Genomic DNA, 16,597 nt, shown 5'->3' with positions numbered 1-16,597 from the left:
TGTCTACAAGATGCACTGCAGCAACTCACCAACCCTCCTTCAACAGTGCCTTCCAAAATTGTGATCTCTACCACCCAGAAGCACAAGGGCAGCAGATGTATGGGAAACACCAGCACCTGCAAGTTCCCTTCCAAGCCACACACCATCCTGACTTGAAACTATATCGCCGTTCCTTCACTGTTGCTGGGCCAAAATCCTGGAACTCCCTTCCTAACAGCATTGTGTGTGTAACTACACTCCAAGGACTGCAGTGGTTCAAAAAGGAGATTCACCACCAGCTTCTCAAGTGCAATTAAGGATGGGCAATAAATGTTGGTCTAGCCTGCGATGCTCACATCCCATGAACGAATAAAAAATTGGGGTGGGCACGGTCAACGAACAATGTTGGACTAGCAGAGGAGACAGTCGGCCAATAAACCTCTCATAGGGTAGCCAATCCGGCATTGCCATTTACACTATTGTCATAAATTAAAATGACCTCCAATAAGAGAGATCTGAGAGTGACAGTTGACTCAACACTGACCAGGTCCAATCACAGTGGTGCAACAATTAGCAAAGCAAACTTGAATCCTGGGCTACACTGTCAAGTTAGTTTAATATAAGTCTGCGGCTACCATACTGAACCTGTACAGTGATCTGGTCAGACCACACCTTAACTGTTGCATCCATTTCTGTTCACTGCAACATCAGGGGAACATTCCAGCCCTGGACATGACAGACAAGGGTCGTGGGGCTGATCCCAGTGTGAAGGGACTCAGTAATGAGGAGAGCTTAGAAAAATTCACGGCTTTTCAGCCTTGAATGAAGGTGAATGAGAAGGGGCATTTTATCTTTAACATACCAAGTGGAATAGGAAAGGTTACTCATGAGTACTATTTCAAGCTAATTAATGATGTCAAGACAAGGGACGGTAGTGTTTGATTGGTCTGGGTTTGATTGTATTAGTCTGTCCACTTATTTCATTGTGTTTGATTGTTTAAGGCTGGTTGAAACTGAAACCAAAAGAGAACGACCAGAATGTTCTTCGGAAAAACACCGACTGTTCTGAAGAAGATATTGTACTGAGATCTAGTAAGAGCTGAGTTATTTTAAAGTGCTGTAAATTAACTTGTCGGTGATTTAATACAAGTGTGATATACATATCTTCAGCAACCTGGCGTAAACCTATCAGGGTCCATGGATTAAAAAAAAGACTTGCATTTATTTAGTGCCCTTTACAAACTCAGGATATCCCAAAGCACTTCAAAGGCAATGAAGTATATTTTTTAAGTGTGGTCACTGTAATGTAGGAAATGTGGCAGGCATTTTGCACACAGCAATCTCCAAAATAAAAAGCAAATAAAAACAAAAAATTCTGGAAATACTCAGCAGTGTCTATGGAGACAGAAAGAGAGTTAATGTTTTGGGTTAATGACCTTTCATCAGAACTGGAAAAGGTTAGAGATGTAACAGATTTGAAGCAAGTACAGAGATAGAGAAGGGGGTTGTGGTGGTGAGGGTAATAACCAAAGGGACGGTCTGGGATAAGATGGTGCAAGGCAAAAGGCAAAAGTCGACAAGTAAAGAAACAATAGTTGGTCTAGAGGAAGTGTAATGGGGAAAGCAGAATCATCACCAACAGCTACCGTCTGAAACAATGGGGGCAGGGGTTATGATCTGAAATTTTTGAACTCAGTGTTGTGCCCAGACGGCTGGGAAGTGTCTAATTGAAAGATGGTGCTGTTTCTCAAGCTTTAGCGGAGCAGTGTAGGAAGCCAATGGCAGAGTGGGAGTAAAGTGGAGGATTTTAGCAATGTGATAATGACCAGATAAGGCTTGCATTAATGACCAGATTATCTGTTTTAGTGATATTGATTGAGGTATTAATATTGGTCAAAACACCAGGAGAACTTCCCTGCTCTTCTTCAAAGAATGCCATGGGATATTTAACCTGAGAGGGCAGATGGTGCCTCAGTTTAATATCTTATCCAAAAGACGGTACCTCTGCCAGTTCAGCACTCTGTCAGTTCTGCACCGCAGCGTCAGTCTAGATTTTATGCTCAAGTCTCTGGAGTGAGACTATGAACCTCAAAGCCTTTGGCCTCAAGATGCTACCCATTGAGCCAGAACTGGCAACATGCAAGTTAATATAAGGCATGTTAAGGGCTGAAGGCATGAAGCAATTGTTTTGTCAGGGTAATGGTTAAAATTTCTGAAGTCATTCAAAAGGTAGTTAGATGCTGTGATTGGGATTTATAGGTTTCTGTGGAAGGATGATCCAGATGAGGGCTTGTCCATCACCAGTTCATAACGCATGAGCCAGGAGCCAGAATCTGTTCTACTGTGTGACACTAGATCGTACACCCTTCCATTAGTAAGTGATATGCAATAAATGACGGAGTGGGGTCCATTGCTACATTCTTGTACAGTGATATAATTTATTGAAACTGACGATTTGAAGTGAAATTATGAAGTGTAAATAAATTACAAGTCCTGGCTATTGTTTTACCTTCTTTTGGCTAAAAATCTACTGCCTCAAAACTAAGTTCTGCTGGTAGAGACCTTGCCCAGTGTGGAATCAACCCAAACACAGAAAGGTCCTGTTTGATCCCAGGCCTGTGGTGAGTTAGCTGATTTCCATCGAACAGGACCACTACACCTTCCTCAGGACACCAGGGGTGAAGAGCAAAAGAAAACCAGCAAGTGATTCTACTCCCTATTGCTCTCCAGTGAGTATTGATCGAGCTTGCCTGTGGCAACCCCCCTCCTCCACATCCCTGATGACACACCTTCTGATACTGTCTGTTTACATTCATCACACTTTTAGGAAGGATGTGAAGGTCCTTGAGAGGGTGCAGAGGATATTTACCAGAATGGTTCCAGGGGTGAAGGAAATTAGCCACAGGGTTATGTTCGAGAAGTTGGGTTTGTTCTCCTTGTAGCAGAGGAGATTGAGGGGAGATCTGATAGAGGTGTACAAGATTATGACAGATTTAGAGAAGCTGGACAAAGAAAATCTGTTCCCATTAGCTGATTGTACAAGGATGAGGAAACACAGATTCAAGGTTTTGAGCAAGAGATATGGGGGGGATGTGAGGAAGAACTTTTTTACGCAGCGAGTGGTAATGACCTGGAATTCGCTGCCAATGAGGGTGATGGAAGCAGCGAAGATCAATGATTTCAAAAGGAAATTGGATAGGCACTTGAGGGAAATAAACCTGCAGGAGTACGGGGATAGAGAGAGGCAATTGGGACTGACTGGATTACTTTACAGAGAGCCGGCATGGACTCAATGGGCTGAACGGCCTCCTTCTGTGCCATAATGACTCTAAGAATGGTCATTTGAACAAGGCCCTAAGGTGCAGTTAGTGTCTATGGATCAGTGCCTCAAGGTGAGCCAGCGCCTTCACGAGATCATCTGCCTCACTGAATTCAGTAGAAACTTCCTGAGAAAAACTGCCTACAGACTGTTGCTTCATTTTTCACTCGAAGAGCGTGTCCAATATTTAATCCCTTCTCACCAGCACAACAAAGTACAAGTTTGGAACCTAAGAGATTACATTTTACTTTTTGAGTTTGTTGATACTTTAGAGAACTTCTCCCAATATTGTAAAGAGTATATTTGAACTTTCAGCGAGTTGAGCGGCCAATTACAGGCTATGCTTTATTGCCATCCGACAAACTTTCACGTGTCAGACTGTCTGACATGAATGTGAACTCATACAGGTCTGGCCTTAGCTTCATGTGCCTCCTTATCATTGGTTGCCCAGCTACCACGTGTCCTTTACATCTCTGTTAGACAACAACTATCAATTGCAATCTAGTGGGTCATTAGCCCATTCACTAAGAAAGCTAAATAAAGTTTTATGCTGCACTAAATCACATTGTAATTCTTCCCTTTTCAGCAAATGCAATCATCTCTGTGTTCCAATGTAATGATCCATCAAATGAACAATTGTATCATCAGCCTCATCAATAGGAAGCAGGCCTTGGTGCTAGGGCTTGTGTTTAATGATAATGCAGCAGCATAAATCTAGCTGCCCTGATGACAGACACAGTAAACTCATTAAATCAATGGGTTTGAATAGAGGCAACCTGCTGCATCCTCAAGTGAGATAAGACACGTGTGACTGCTGGCTTCAATGGGATTGGAGCCAGAAGATATTATTGCTTCGGTTATGAGAGAAAGTGACTTGCGATCCAACCCACCACTCAGAATTTATGGCCCAGCAGCATGTTTTATACCAGTCATATTGCAGCACAAACGTTGCTGAACCCATTGAAGCTTGTTTCACAGTATAACAAAGGCGCTGTTACAACAACAAACACTTGCATTTATAACGCCTTTTACAAAAGAAGACGTCCCAAGGGACTCCACAGGAATGTAATAAGACAAAAATTGACACCGAAGCAAAGAAGAGATGTTAAAGCACGTGACTAAAAGCTTGGTCAAAGAGGTAAATTTTAAGGAGTGACCTAAGGAGAGAGAGGTAGTGAGATGAAGTGATTTAGGGAGGGAATTTCAGAGCTTGGGGCCTAGACAGCTGAAGACACAGCCACTGATGGTGGGGCAAAAAGAGTGGATACACAAGAGACCAGGGTTGGAGGAACATAGAGTTCCTGGAGGAGTGTAGAGCTGGAGAGGGTTACAGAGATAGGGAGGGATGAGGCCATGGAGGTTTATGAGGGTGGAGGTTAGGAAGCCAGCGAGGAGAATGTTGGAATAGTTGAGTGTGGAGGTAACAAAAGCATTGATAAGGCTTTTAGCAGCAGATAAACTGAGGTGGGGTGAGAAGATTTGGGGTCAGAATTCAGTTCAAGATCGAATAGAATGCTAAGGTTATGAACAGTCTGGTTCAGCCCGAGACAATGGTCAGGAAGGCGGATGGAATCTGTCACAAGGGAATGGCGACCAAAGATAATGATTTTTTTTTCTAGTGTTTAATTGGAGCAAATTGCAGCTCATCCAGGACTGGATGTAGGACAAGCAGTCTATAGCACCCAACCAGTGGAGAGGTGGTGGTGATGTAGAGCCAGATATCATTAGTATACATGTGGAACCTGACACCATGTCTTTGGATGACAAAGAGCAGCATGTGGATGAGAAATAGAAGGAGGCCATGGATAGAGGACTCCAGAGGTAATGACGTGGGAGTGGGAAATAAAACTATTGCAGGAGATTCTCTGACTACAACTGAAGTGGTGGAACCAGGTGAGGCAGTCCCAATCAGCTGAACAGCGGAGGAAAGGTGTTGGAGGAGGATTGTGTGGTCGACCCTGTCAAAGGTCATTATGGGCATGAACACATTGGATGCCATTTGGGATTTTGATAAGGGTTGTTTCAGTGCTGTAGCAGGAGTGGAAACCTGGTTGCAGAGGTTCAAACATGGAGTTGCAGGAAAGATGGATGCAGATTTGGGAGGCGACTTTGGAAAGGAAAGGAATGTTGGAGATCTGGCTGTACTTGGCAAGGATATAGGAGCCAAGGGTTATAAATGGAAACTTTAACTCCCTTTATGAATAATAGGTAGCCATAATTTAGGTCTCCATCCAGTAGACAGTGCTGTTGAAGCTCACCTGTCTCCCCATCTCTCTCTCAGCACAGTTTTAGTAGCAACATCTGGGCATCTCCTCCATCCTGCTGCTCTCTGTCTCTGTCTCTCCTTCTCTCCTGCAAGTTCCAAAATGTTTTGAACCATTTTTTGTGATTGATTTTTAATATATTATCTACAGGCTTGTCCTTCAAATTTCCTTTTCATTTTAACCTGGTAGTCTAATCTTTACCAAATCCTACAGATATAGATACAGATATATACCTATATGTGTGTCCAGTGAACTCAGTGACTTCTTAATCTCATGTGGGGTAAATCAAATTGGCTGGACACTCACGGTTCTGGGGATCCAAGGAGGGGACCAGTAGAATAATCTATTCAACACTTTTGGCTGTGTTATGACCGGGTGAAGAAGGGGTGTCAGACTCCCCTCTTGTCCCTTTCCTGGTTTGGCCTTAACAGGGTTTCACTTTTAAAACACAGTGTTTTTAGCTTCCCCTCAGTGAGTCCTTGCTCACTATTCTCTAATTGTAATTGTAAATGAACCAACCAGACAGGTTTTCTCAGGTTTAAACAAGAAAGATGTAAGTTTATTAATCTTATCACTCTAACGCCATTAAAATTACTAAACTACGTGATGCAACCACACTAGCATGCATACGAGATAAACACACACACAAATAGATACAGAGGGAGAAAGAATTAAAGGGGGGGTTGGAGCAGTAAACGGAATTCAGTTTTGCTGTAAAGTCCTTGGTCGGAATTGCGGTCTTGCAGTTCTTGTTGGGGCCCAGTGCACACTTTCAAACTTGTTTCTCTGGTACCAGAAGGCTGAAGAGGTCCTCTGTCATGCGGCTTAAGCTGCTTCCGTGGGTCCCTGGGACTTTGCTTGAGAGAGAGAGACAGGGAGAGAAAGTGACCTTCCTTCTCTTTGGTTTTCAAATTGCAGTCTGCCCCAAAACCCTTTCTGTGAGGCACAATTCAAACAGTTCCCAGTCTGACCAGCAGGTAAGTCATGTGACCGGCTCTTTGTTTGAAACCGCATCTTCTGCGAGGGTTGCTGATTCTCAAAGTTCTCCAGTCACACCTCCACCTCTCGCCGAATGAAATGTGACATTAGGGGAGCATTTCATTGTAATTAGAAGCAAGAGAAAATACAGGAAAGCACACGTGCATTTCTCTCATTCATTCTCATTCATTCAGACATTTGAAAATTGTTTTAGCTTGTCTTCCCTTAGTAGCAGTGCTGCTTTAAACCACCCCTTCTTTCCTGAGGTGGGTCTAAGATAGTTATGTGTTTAAAGTTTCTTCACTATCAGCTTGCAATACTTTGGGAATGGGCATCCCAATAAACATGTGATTTTTGGGGAGGTTTGAGGTTTGCACATTTCCATGATTGTCTAGGGTGCCTTTGTTCCTGTTGGGGTCTGCAGGGGAATGGTTAGATTTAATTAGCCCTGGTTTGGAGTTCTGATCATGGGAGTCGGCAGTGGGTGGATCCAGCTGGAGACACTTGAAAACGCTTCAAACGTGTCTCTTGATTCCAAGTGCTGAACTCTACCATGGGTGAGGATAGGGATGTTATCGGGGCCCCCTCCTCCTGCTAGTCGCCTAGTTGTTCACCATCATTCTCGACTGGATATGGTAAGGCTACAAAGCTTTGCACTGATTTGTTGGTATTGGGACCGCTTACCTCTAGCTATAGGCTGCTGCTTTAATGTCCAGCGTGCAGGTAGCCTTGTGCAAAAGTTTTTATTAGGTTGATGCCTCATTCAACGGTATGCCTAGTATACATTTGGAACCAGGACTGGTCTCCAGGCTTGATGGTGATCAAGGAGTGAGGGAAGTGCTGGGCCAATCAATTACAGATCGTAAAAGGCAAAATACTGGATGCTGGAAATCTGAAATTGAAACGTACAATGCTGGAAATGCTCATCACCAAGGCAGCATCGGTGGAGAGAGAAAGAGAGTTAATGGGCTGAATTTTCCCGGTCCCGTGGAGGTGGCTTAGGAAGCAGGACCGGGAGAAAAGTTGCAAAATAGCGTGTTGGGTCAGCCACACAACGCATTCCCACCTCCAAGTGATCTTGCTGGAGGTGGGGTCAATTTGTAGAGGCTACCCATCTGACAGCAGTGGGTAGCCAATTAGACCCATTAATGGGCCAATTGGGGGAAAGGTGATCGACTGCCAGGATCTTCCCTACAGTGGACAGGCTCCCCACTGAGGCTGGAGCCTGGCATTTAACCGGAGGTGGCCTCCCAGTGGCAGGCCAGGAAGGCCATTGATACCTTCTTTCATTGACCCCAGCAGGGACCCACCGCGGTCGTGCGTGATCTTTTTTCACAATGGTGCAGAGAGCGCCTCCATGGTGAGGTACCCTCCGCTCGCCTGTCGGCCTCAGCAGTGCCCGCCTCTCCCAGTGAGGATGCCAGCCAGACATCACTGCAGGTCCCTCCTACTGGGCCTCCCACGTCACTGGACCACCCACTGTCCTGACCCGGAATTGAGGCTGATGTCGGGATCGTGTCACAACCGGGAAAATTCAGCTCAATATTTCTGGTCTATGAACTTTAATCAGAACTGGAAAATGTTTCGGATGTAACAGATTTAACAGAGGCAGTGAAAGGGGGAAAGAATGAAAGAACAAAAGAGAAGGTCTGAGATGTGGAAGACGGAAGTGATTAAATGAACAGCAGAACCATTACCAACACCTGCTTTCCAAAAAAGTGGGGTCAGAGGTTATGGGCTGAAATTGCTGAATTCAGTGTTAAGTCCAGAAGGCTGTAAAATGCGAAATCGAAAGATGAGGTGCTGTTCCCCGAGCTCACGTTGAGCTTCGTTGGAACAGTGTAGGAGGCTGCGGACAAAGAGGCCAGAGGTTCAGGGTCACACTTGCAGACTGAATAGAGACTTTCAGCAAAGTAATCACCCAATCTGCATTTAGTCTCCCCAATGTAGAGGAGACCACATCCTGAGCAGCGGTTACAGTATAGTAAATTGAAAAAAGTACAAGTAAATCACTGTTTCACCCAGAAGGACTGTTTGGGGCCCTAGATGGTGACAAGGGAAGAGATAAAAGGACAGGTGTAGCATCTCCTGTACTTAGATGCTTCCCATCACCCCTGCCTTCCACTCTATCACAGTCCTTTCCTTTTGTTCTTTCCTCCCCTCCTACCTTTCCCTGCCTCCGTACTTGCTTAAAACCGGTTACATCTCTAACGTTTCACAGTTCTGGCGAAAGGCCACAGACCTGAAACCTTACCTTTGTTTTTCTCTCTCCACAGGTGCCGCCTGATCTGCCGAGCATTTCCAGCATTTTCTGTTTCTATTTCAGTTACCGATTGTGGTGGTATGCAAATCAGCAGCTGCTGATGGCTCACAGCCCTTCACAGATGTCCAATTTTGAACCGCTCCATCTGCCCGAGGTCTATCCGAAAGCTTTATTATAATTGTATATCACTGGTCATTTTCTGAAACTGCCTGCCCAAAATCACTGCCTTGCCATCCTCGCAGTTGCCACTAAGTGGCGCCAGTGATCCTTGCCTCTTGGTGATGAGTCAAATGGTGAGCATTGGGGGCAGGATTAATGGGATAAATTGTATGAATTTCAGCTGCTTGTGTGGATCCTGGCCACTGTGAGCACTTAGCAGGTAATTCGGGTGCAAGATTTTCCATTAGCAAAGCAAAAGGAAAATTCATCAAATTTACCCTAAAAGCTCTCGAAAACAGGACATCGGGAGAATGTACGAGAGATGGGGAGGTGGGTGGATTTGCCTGGTGTTGTGCTGTGCTTTTTTGAACTGCTGAGCCTATTGTGTGTTTCCAGCACTTTCTGTTTACGTTTCAGATTTCCTGAATCTGCAGGTTTTTGTTTTCCACCTCCTTTCCATTTCCTTCCCTTTTTCCTAGTTTGTCCTTCCTCCGTGTCTTTTCGCCATCTTTGCTGTTTACACGATTTTGGATTATTGTCTCATTCATATGATCCTTTCCAGCGTCTAACAGCAGATTGGAGCTTAATAGCTTCCTCTGTGCTTGGATTGTCTGTTATTCCTCTCCCCTCATTTTTAAATCCTTTTCAGGAGCTTGTTGACCTTTCAGTTTTCGGTCCTGACATAAGGTTATAGCCAATAATGTCAACCTCTCTTTACAGGTGCTGATGGACCTGCTCTGGATTTCCAACATTTTTGGTTTGTCTCAAGTATCTGGCACTTGCAGTTTTATTTTAATTGATGTGTTTGTTTGGCAGAACCAGTGCCGCAGACTATTGATGCACCTCCTACATTATGGTGCTGTACTGTCAGAGGGAGGCCATAGGGAGTGAGCCACTTGCCTATTGACCAGCAGCTGGTAACCTACCAGGGGTTTTCTGGGCTAAGATTATGATGCATAGCCAGGCAGACTTAAATATAAACAAGTCACAACACAACTAGCAGGTCTACTGTGCGCGCCCTGAAAGTTGGAAGGGGCGGGGATTGTCTTCTGAGGCCATTGGAAAATTCTGAACACACGCCTTCTTTTCTATATCTGAAGAATTGCAAAGTCACTGAGGAGATAGTCTGAGTTTCAAAGGTGTGGCGAGTATCTTGTGATTTTTTGTGTCACTCCCTATCAGAACTGATGTGTTTTCTGCCCAATGTGAATGGGATTTGTGATAACCACTTGCAAAACAGGATTGGTGGTGCAGCACTGTGTTTCATCAACCAACGGCCTCAGGCACCTCTACTGAACATTTAAAGAGAGACTTTCAGTATTTTAATAGAAACAGTTTTTAAAAAATTTCTTCATGGGATGTGGGCAATGCTGCAAGGTGTATTTATTGCCCCATCTCTAGTTACACACTGAGGGTAGTGATGGACAATATCTAGAATAACTCAGGTCCTTGTGATGATGGTGCTCTCACAATTTACAGTTTTTATGCAGCAACCAATTTGCATGCTGCAAGGTGCCATAAACAGCAGGTGGATGAGATGATCCGTTTCGGTGGTGTTCACTGAGAGAGAAGTGTTGGCCAGAAGGCCAGGAGAATTCCCCGCTCCAGTTTAAATAGGATCAAGGTGTCAGCCTTGACTCAGTGGGTAGCCCTCTCGTCCCTGCATCAGAAGATTGTGGGTTCAAGCCCATTCCAGAGATTTAAGTGCACAATGAAGGCTAACACTTTAATGCAGTGGTGAGGGACTGCTCACGGTTGAGGGCTGTCTCTCAGGTAAGATGTGAAATTCAAAAGACAATCTACCCTCTGAGTTGGACTTTAAAAAATTTTTTTTTTTAAGTTACTGATAAACCTCACCACCAGTGCCACTGAATTGCAAATGGAAGTGGGAAGCCCACCTGATTAGCAGCAATAAGGCCAATTATAGCAGAATGGGAATCAAACCTGGGATCTACTGCTCTGCATAGCTAAGTTGCCCATAACCTTTACAAATTGACCTGTGTGGAAGCTGAAGTGTTAATGTTGTTGGTAAAAGCTGTGAAATGGAAGACTGTAAAGATTTGGCATAAAATAGAGAATCCATCCACCCCAGTAGAGTAGGTGAGGAGAAACTATGATGACTGGCAGAAGGGTTGATAACCAGAGGGCATAAGTTAATTAGTCAAAGAATCAGAGTGAAGATGAGAATTTATTTTACACAGTGATTGTTGTGATCTGGAAAGCACTGTCTGAACTGCTGATGGAAAAAGATTCAGGAGTAACTTTCAAAAGGGTATTGGATAAATACTTGAAATGGATAAATGTGCAGGGCTATGGGGAAAGATCAGGCAAGTGGGATTAATTGGATTGCTCTTTCAATAAGCTGACAGGGATGCTATGGGCCAGATGGCCTCCTTCTGTGTTATAAGATTCCATGATTTTAACCCTACAGGCCTTCACAGGGAGTAATACTCTGTCATTATTAGGACTAATTGGGACCGAGATAACCATCAGATGCATAACAATAACAAGTCTATGGAGCAACAGGTTGCTCCTCCCAACACTCCTGCAGCTCCACCAAAGCACAGAGGTAGGTGACATTGGGTGTAACAGCTTGACATTTAAAAGCACGTAGATATAATACTAATAATTGCTATATATATAATTTACTATATGTCAACCAATCTCTCCATCAGCCATGATCTGCAATTAAAGTCAACACAGTCCTTTGCTAATTCAGAATTGAAATGAATTCTTTTGATTAATTTTTTTTTTGCCATGTTCCTCTTCTTCAACCTACTCAAGCATTCCAGGGTAAGCAGTAATCGTCCGGGCTGAATCTGCCAGTACAACAGCCAGTGGATTACCCAATTAGCAGGAGTCAACAACCTGAGAAAACCTATAGGAAAAAGTATGTCTGTACCAGGTGTAGGAGACAGAAGCAGGAACACTTCACTTTCTGTAGCTTAAGAATTTACTATTTTTTTAATCAAAATCCACTCTCTGTTATGTTAATGGCGTTATTCATTAATTTAAAACAAAATGTTTAAGTCCCCAGCATCACAGATGCCAGTCTTCAGCCAATTTCATTCACTCCATGTGATATAAAGAAACAGTTGAGCGCACTGGCGACAGCAAAAGGTATGGGCCCTGACAACATTCTGGCTGTAGTGCTGAAGACTTGCCCTCCAGAGCTAGCCACAGCTCGAGCCAAGCTGTTCCAGTACAGCTACAGCACAGGCATCTACCTGACAATGTAGAAAATTGCCCAAGTATGTCCTGTCTACAAAACGCAGATCAAACCTAATCCGACCGACTACTGCCCCATCAGTCTACTCTTAATCAATAGCAAAGTGATGAAAGGGGTCCTATTCAAGCAGCACTTACTCTAAATAACCTGTTCACTGCTGCTCAGTTTGGGGTCCAACAGGACCACTTGGCTGAAGACCTCATTACAACCTTGGTCCAAACGTGGACAAAAGAACTGAATTCCAGAAGTGAGGTGAGAGTGATTGTCCTTGACATCAAGGCAGCATTTAACCAATGGTGGCATCAAGGAAACCTAGTAAAAGTGAAGTCTAATGGGATCAAGGGGAAAACTCTCCACTGGCTGGAGTCATACCTATCACAATGGAAGAAGCTTGTGGTTGTTGGAGTCCAATCATCTCAGCCCCAGGATATCGCTGGAGGTGTTCCTCAGGGTAGTGTCCTAGGCCCAACCACCTTCAGTACTTCATCAATGACCTTCCCTCCATCATAACATCCTCAAAAAGGACACCTCAAGAAGGTGTAACGCACACTGGAAAAGCGATGATACAACAATCATGGACTAACTCTGAAGAACTTTGAAAAAACGGACTTGATCTTTAAAGAATGAACCTTTATTTTTAAAGTGAACAATGGTCCAAAATGGCCACCAAAGAAAAAAGGGATTGGCCTTTTGTGTATTCAAACTGTCTGAAAAAAAGGACTAATCTTTAAAGCTAAAATGTGTCAATTGAACCTATCCAACACCTGTCCTATAACATTCCAGAATTGAATGTCTTCTTCTGAAACAAAGGAGGTGTGAAGTAGCCATGTGCTGGGCCATTGTGCGGTTGCCACGGGGAAGAGATGCAAACATCTCCTACCAGGAGGTGAGAGATAACAGCTTTATCTTTAAAAAAGAGAGAGAAAGAAAGAAGCAACATCCTAACAGCTTGTGTTCCAGCCAAGCCAGAAAGCACATGCCCTGCTGCAGAAACCTATACCTACATTATACAGCAATGAGAGCGAGAAGTAACCCACCATCTTCAGTTGAATCTTCAATCAAGAGAGAAAACTACAATCATCTCAGGTCTGCACCCATTGAGAACTTGATTTCCAAGAGAATTCAACAGGTTAATCATTACCTTCTCCCCCATTAAAAGTCACCTTCCTTTTCCCTTCTCAATTTGTCTTTACATGTCTGTGTGCGTGAGTAAATACGTGAGTGGATGTAGGTTCGGGTTAAGGCATATTGATCAATAAAGGCTGTGTAGACTGTTTCCATAGAAACAAGGAGCAGGAGTAGGCCATTCATTATGATCATGGCTGATCATCCAACTCAGTAACCTGTTCCCACTTTCCCCCCATATCCTTTGATTCCTTTTGCCCCAAGAGCGATAGCTAACTCCTTCTTGAAAACATACAATGTTTTGGCCTCAACTGCTTTCTATGGTAGCAAATTCCACAGGCTCACCACTCTCTGGGTGAAGAAATTTCTCCTCATCTCAGTCCTGAAAGGTTTACCCCGTGTCCTTAGACTATGACCCCTGGTTCTGGACTGCCCCACAATCGGGAACATCCTTCCTGCATCTACCCTGTCAAGTTCTGTTAGAATTTTAGAATTTTATAGGTTTCTATGAGATTCCCCCCTCACTCTTCTGAACTCCAGCGAATATAATCCTAACCGACTCAATCTCTCCCAATACGCCAGTCCCGCCATCCCAGGAATCAGTCTGGTAAACCCTCGCTGCACTCGCTCTATAGCAAGAACATCCTTCCTCAGATAAGGAGACCAAAACTGCACACAATATTCCAGGTGTGGCCTCACCAAGGCCCTGTAAAATTGCAGCAAGACATCCCTGCTGCTGTACTCTAATCCTCTCGCTATGAAGGCCAACATGCCATTTGCCTTTTTTACCACCTGTTGGGCCTGCATGCTTACCTTCAGCAACTGGTGTACGAGAACGCCCAGGTCTCACTGCATATTCCCCTCTCTCAGTTTATAGCCGTTCAGATAATAATCTGCCTTCCTGTTTTTGCTACCAAAGTGGATAACCTCACATTTATCCACATTATACTGCATCTGCCATGCATTAGCCCACTCACTCAACTTGTCCAAATCACCCTGAAGCCTCTCTGCATCCTCCTCACAACTCACCCTCCCAACCAGTTTTGTGTCATCTGCAAATTTGGAGATATTACATTTAGTTCCCTCATCTAAATCATTAATGTATATTGTGAATAGCTGGGGTCCTAGCACCGATCCCTGCGGTACCCCACTAGATACTGCCTGTTATTCAGAAAATGACCCGTTTATTCCTACCCTTTGTTTCCTGTCTGCCAACCAGTTCTCTATCCATGTCAGTACCTTACCCCCAATCCCATGCGCTTTAATTTTACATGCAAATCTCTTATGTGGGACTTTGTTGAAAGCCTTCTGAAAGTCCAAATAAACCACATCCACTGGCTCCCCCTCATCAACTCTACTAGTTACATCCTTGAAGAATTTTAGTAGATTTGTCAAGCATGATTTCCCTTTCGTAAATCCATGCTGATTCTGTCCCATTCTACCACTGTTCTCCACGTGCTCTGCTATAAAATCTTTGATAATGGACTCTAGAATTTTCCCCACTACCAACGTCTTGCTGACTGGTCAATAATTCCCTGCTTTCTCTCTACCTCCCTTTTTAAATAGTGGGGTTACATTAGCTACCCTCCAATCTGTAGGAACTGTTCCAGAGTCTATAGAATCTTGGAAGACGACCACCAATGCATCCACTATTTCTAGGGCCACTTCCTTAACTACTCTGGGATGTAGATTATCAGGCCCTGCGGATTTATCGGTCTTCAATCCCATCAATTTCCCTAACACCATTTCTCTACTAATACTGATTTCCTTCAGTTCCTCCCTCTCACTAAACCCTGTGTTCCCCAACATTTCTGGTATGATATTTGTGTCCTCCTTTGTGAAGACAGAACCATTAGTTGGTCAGCCATTTCTTTGTTCCCTATAATAAATTCCCCTGTTTCTGACTGTAAGGGACCTACATTTGTCTTCACCAATCTTTTTCTCTTCACATACCTATAGAAACTATTACAGTCAGTTTTTATGTTCCACACAAGCTTACTCTTGAACTCTATTTTCCCCTTCTTAATCAATTCTTTGGTCCTCCTTTGGTTATTCCCTTGAATATATAAGATTATTAGGTATTTATTGAGGTGTTTGTCCAAGATCCAGTACCAAATGAGTAGAAATGTGTACCATCTGCTCTGATGATGCTACCTTCCATGACAGCGCTTCTGATATGTATTCCTTTTTCCTCAACCGAGGATTCCCCCCCAATGTGGTTGACAGGGCCCTCAACCGCGTCTGGCCCATTTCCCGCACCTCTACCCTCACCCCTTCCCCTCCCTCCCAGAAGCGCGACAGGGTTCCCCTCATCCTCACTTTCCACCCCACCAGCCTCCAGATCCAAAGGATCATCCTCCGCCACTTCTGCCACATCCAGCGTGATGCCACTACCAAACGCATCTTTCCCTCCCTTTCCCTGTCAGTGTTCTGAAGGGATCATTCCCTCCACGGCACCCTCGTCCACTCCTCCATTACCCCCACCAACCCGTCCCCTTCCCATGGCACCTTCCCCTGCAATCGCAGGAGGTGTAATACCTGCCCATTTACCTCCTCTCTCCTCATTATCCAAGGCCCCAAACACTCCTTTCAGGTCAAGCAGTGATTTACTTGTACTTCTTTCAATTTAGTATACTGTATTCGCTGCTCACAATGTGGGCTCTTCTACACTGGGGAGACCAAACGCAGACTGGGTGACCACTTTGCGGAACACCTCCACTCAGTCCCTAAGCGTGACCCCGAGCTTCCGGTTGCTGGCCATTTCAACAACCCCCAATCCCCCACCACTCTCATGCCCACATCTCTGTCCTGGGCTTGCTGCAGTGTTCCAGTGAACATCAATGCAAGCTCGAGGAACAGCATCCCATTTACCGATTAGGCACACTACAGCCTGCCGGACTGAACATTGAATTCAATAATTTCAGAGCATGAAGGGCCCCCCCTTTTATGTTTAGGTATTTTTTCTCTTTTTCGTTTTTCTTTGGTTATTTTATTTTAGGTTTTTTAGTGTGTTAAGTTTGTTTCTACTGTGCCTACCCACTGTTTCTGTTTTAATTTTTTTTTTAATGTGTGTACTTGGAGTGCTTTGTGCTTTACAGTCTATTCACACCCTCTCTGTCTTTCAGCACACCATTAACACACCATTTGCCTTTGTTCCATGACCTTCTGGTCAGTTATTCTCTGTGACCCTGCCCTATCAACACCTCTTTTGTTATCTCTTGTCCCACCCCCACTTTACTTGCTTAAAATCTTTTACATTTCTAATATTTGCCAGTTCTGAT

This window comes from Heterodontus francisci, chromosome 30 (genome assembly GCF_036365525.1).
Source record: "Heterodontus francisci isolate sHetFra1 chromosome 30, sHetFra1.hap1, whole genome shotgun sequence".
NCBI classification, from domain to species: Eukaryota; Metazoa; Chordata; class Chondrichthyes; order Heterodontiformes; family Heterodontidae; genus Heterodontus; species Heterodontus francisci.
This window is presented reverse-complemented; position numbering follows the sequence as displayed.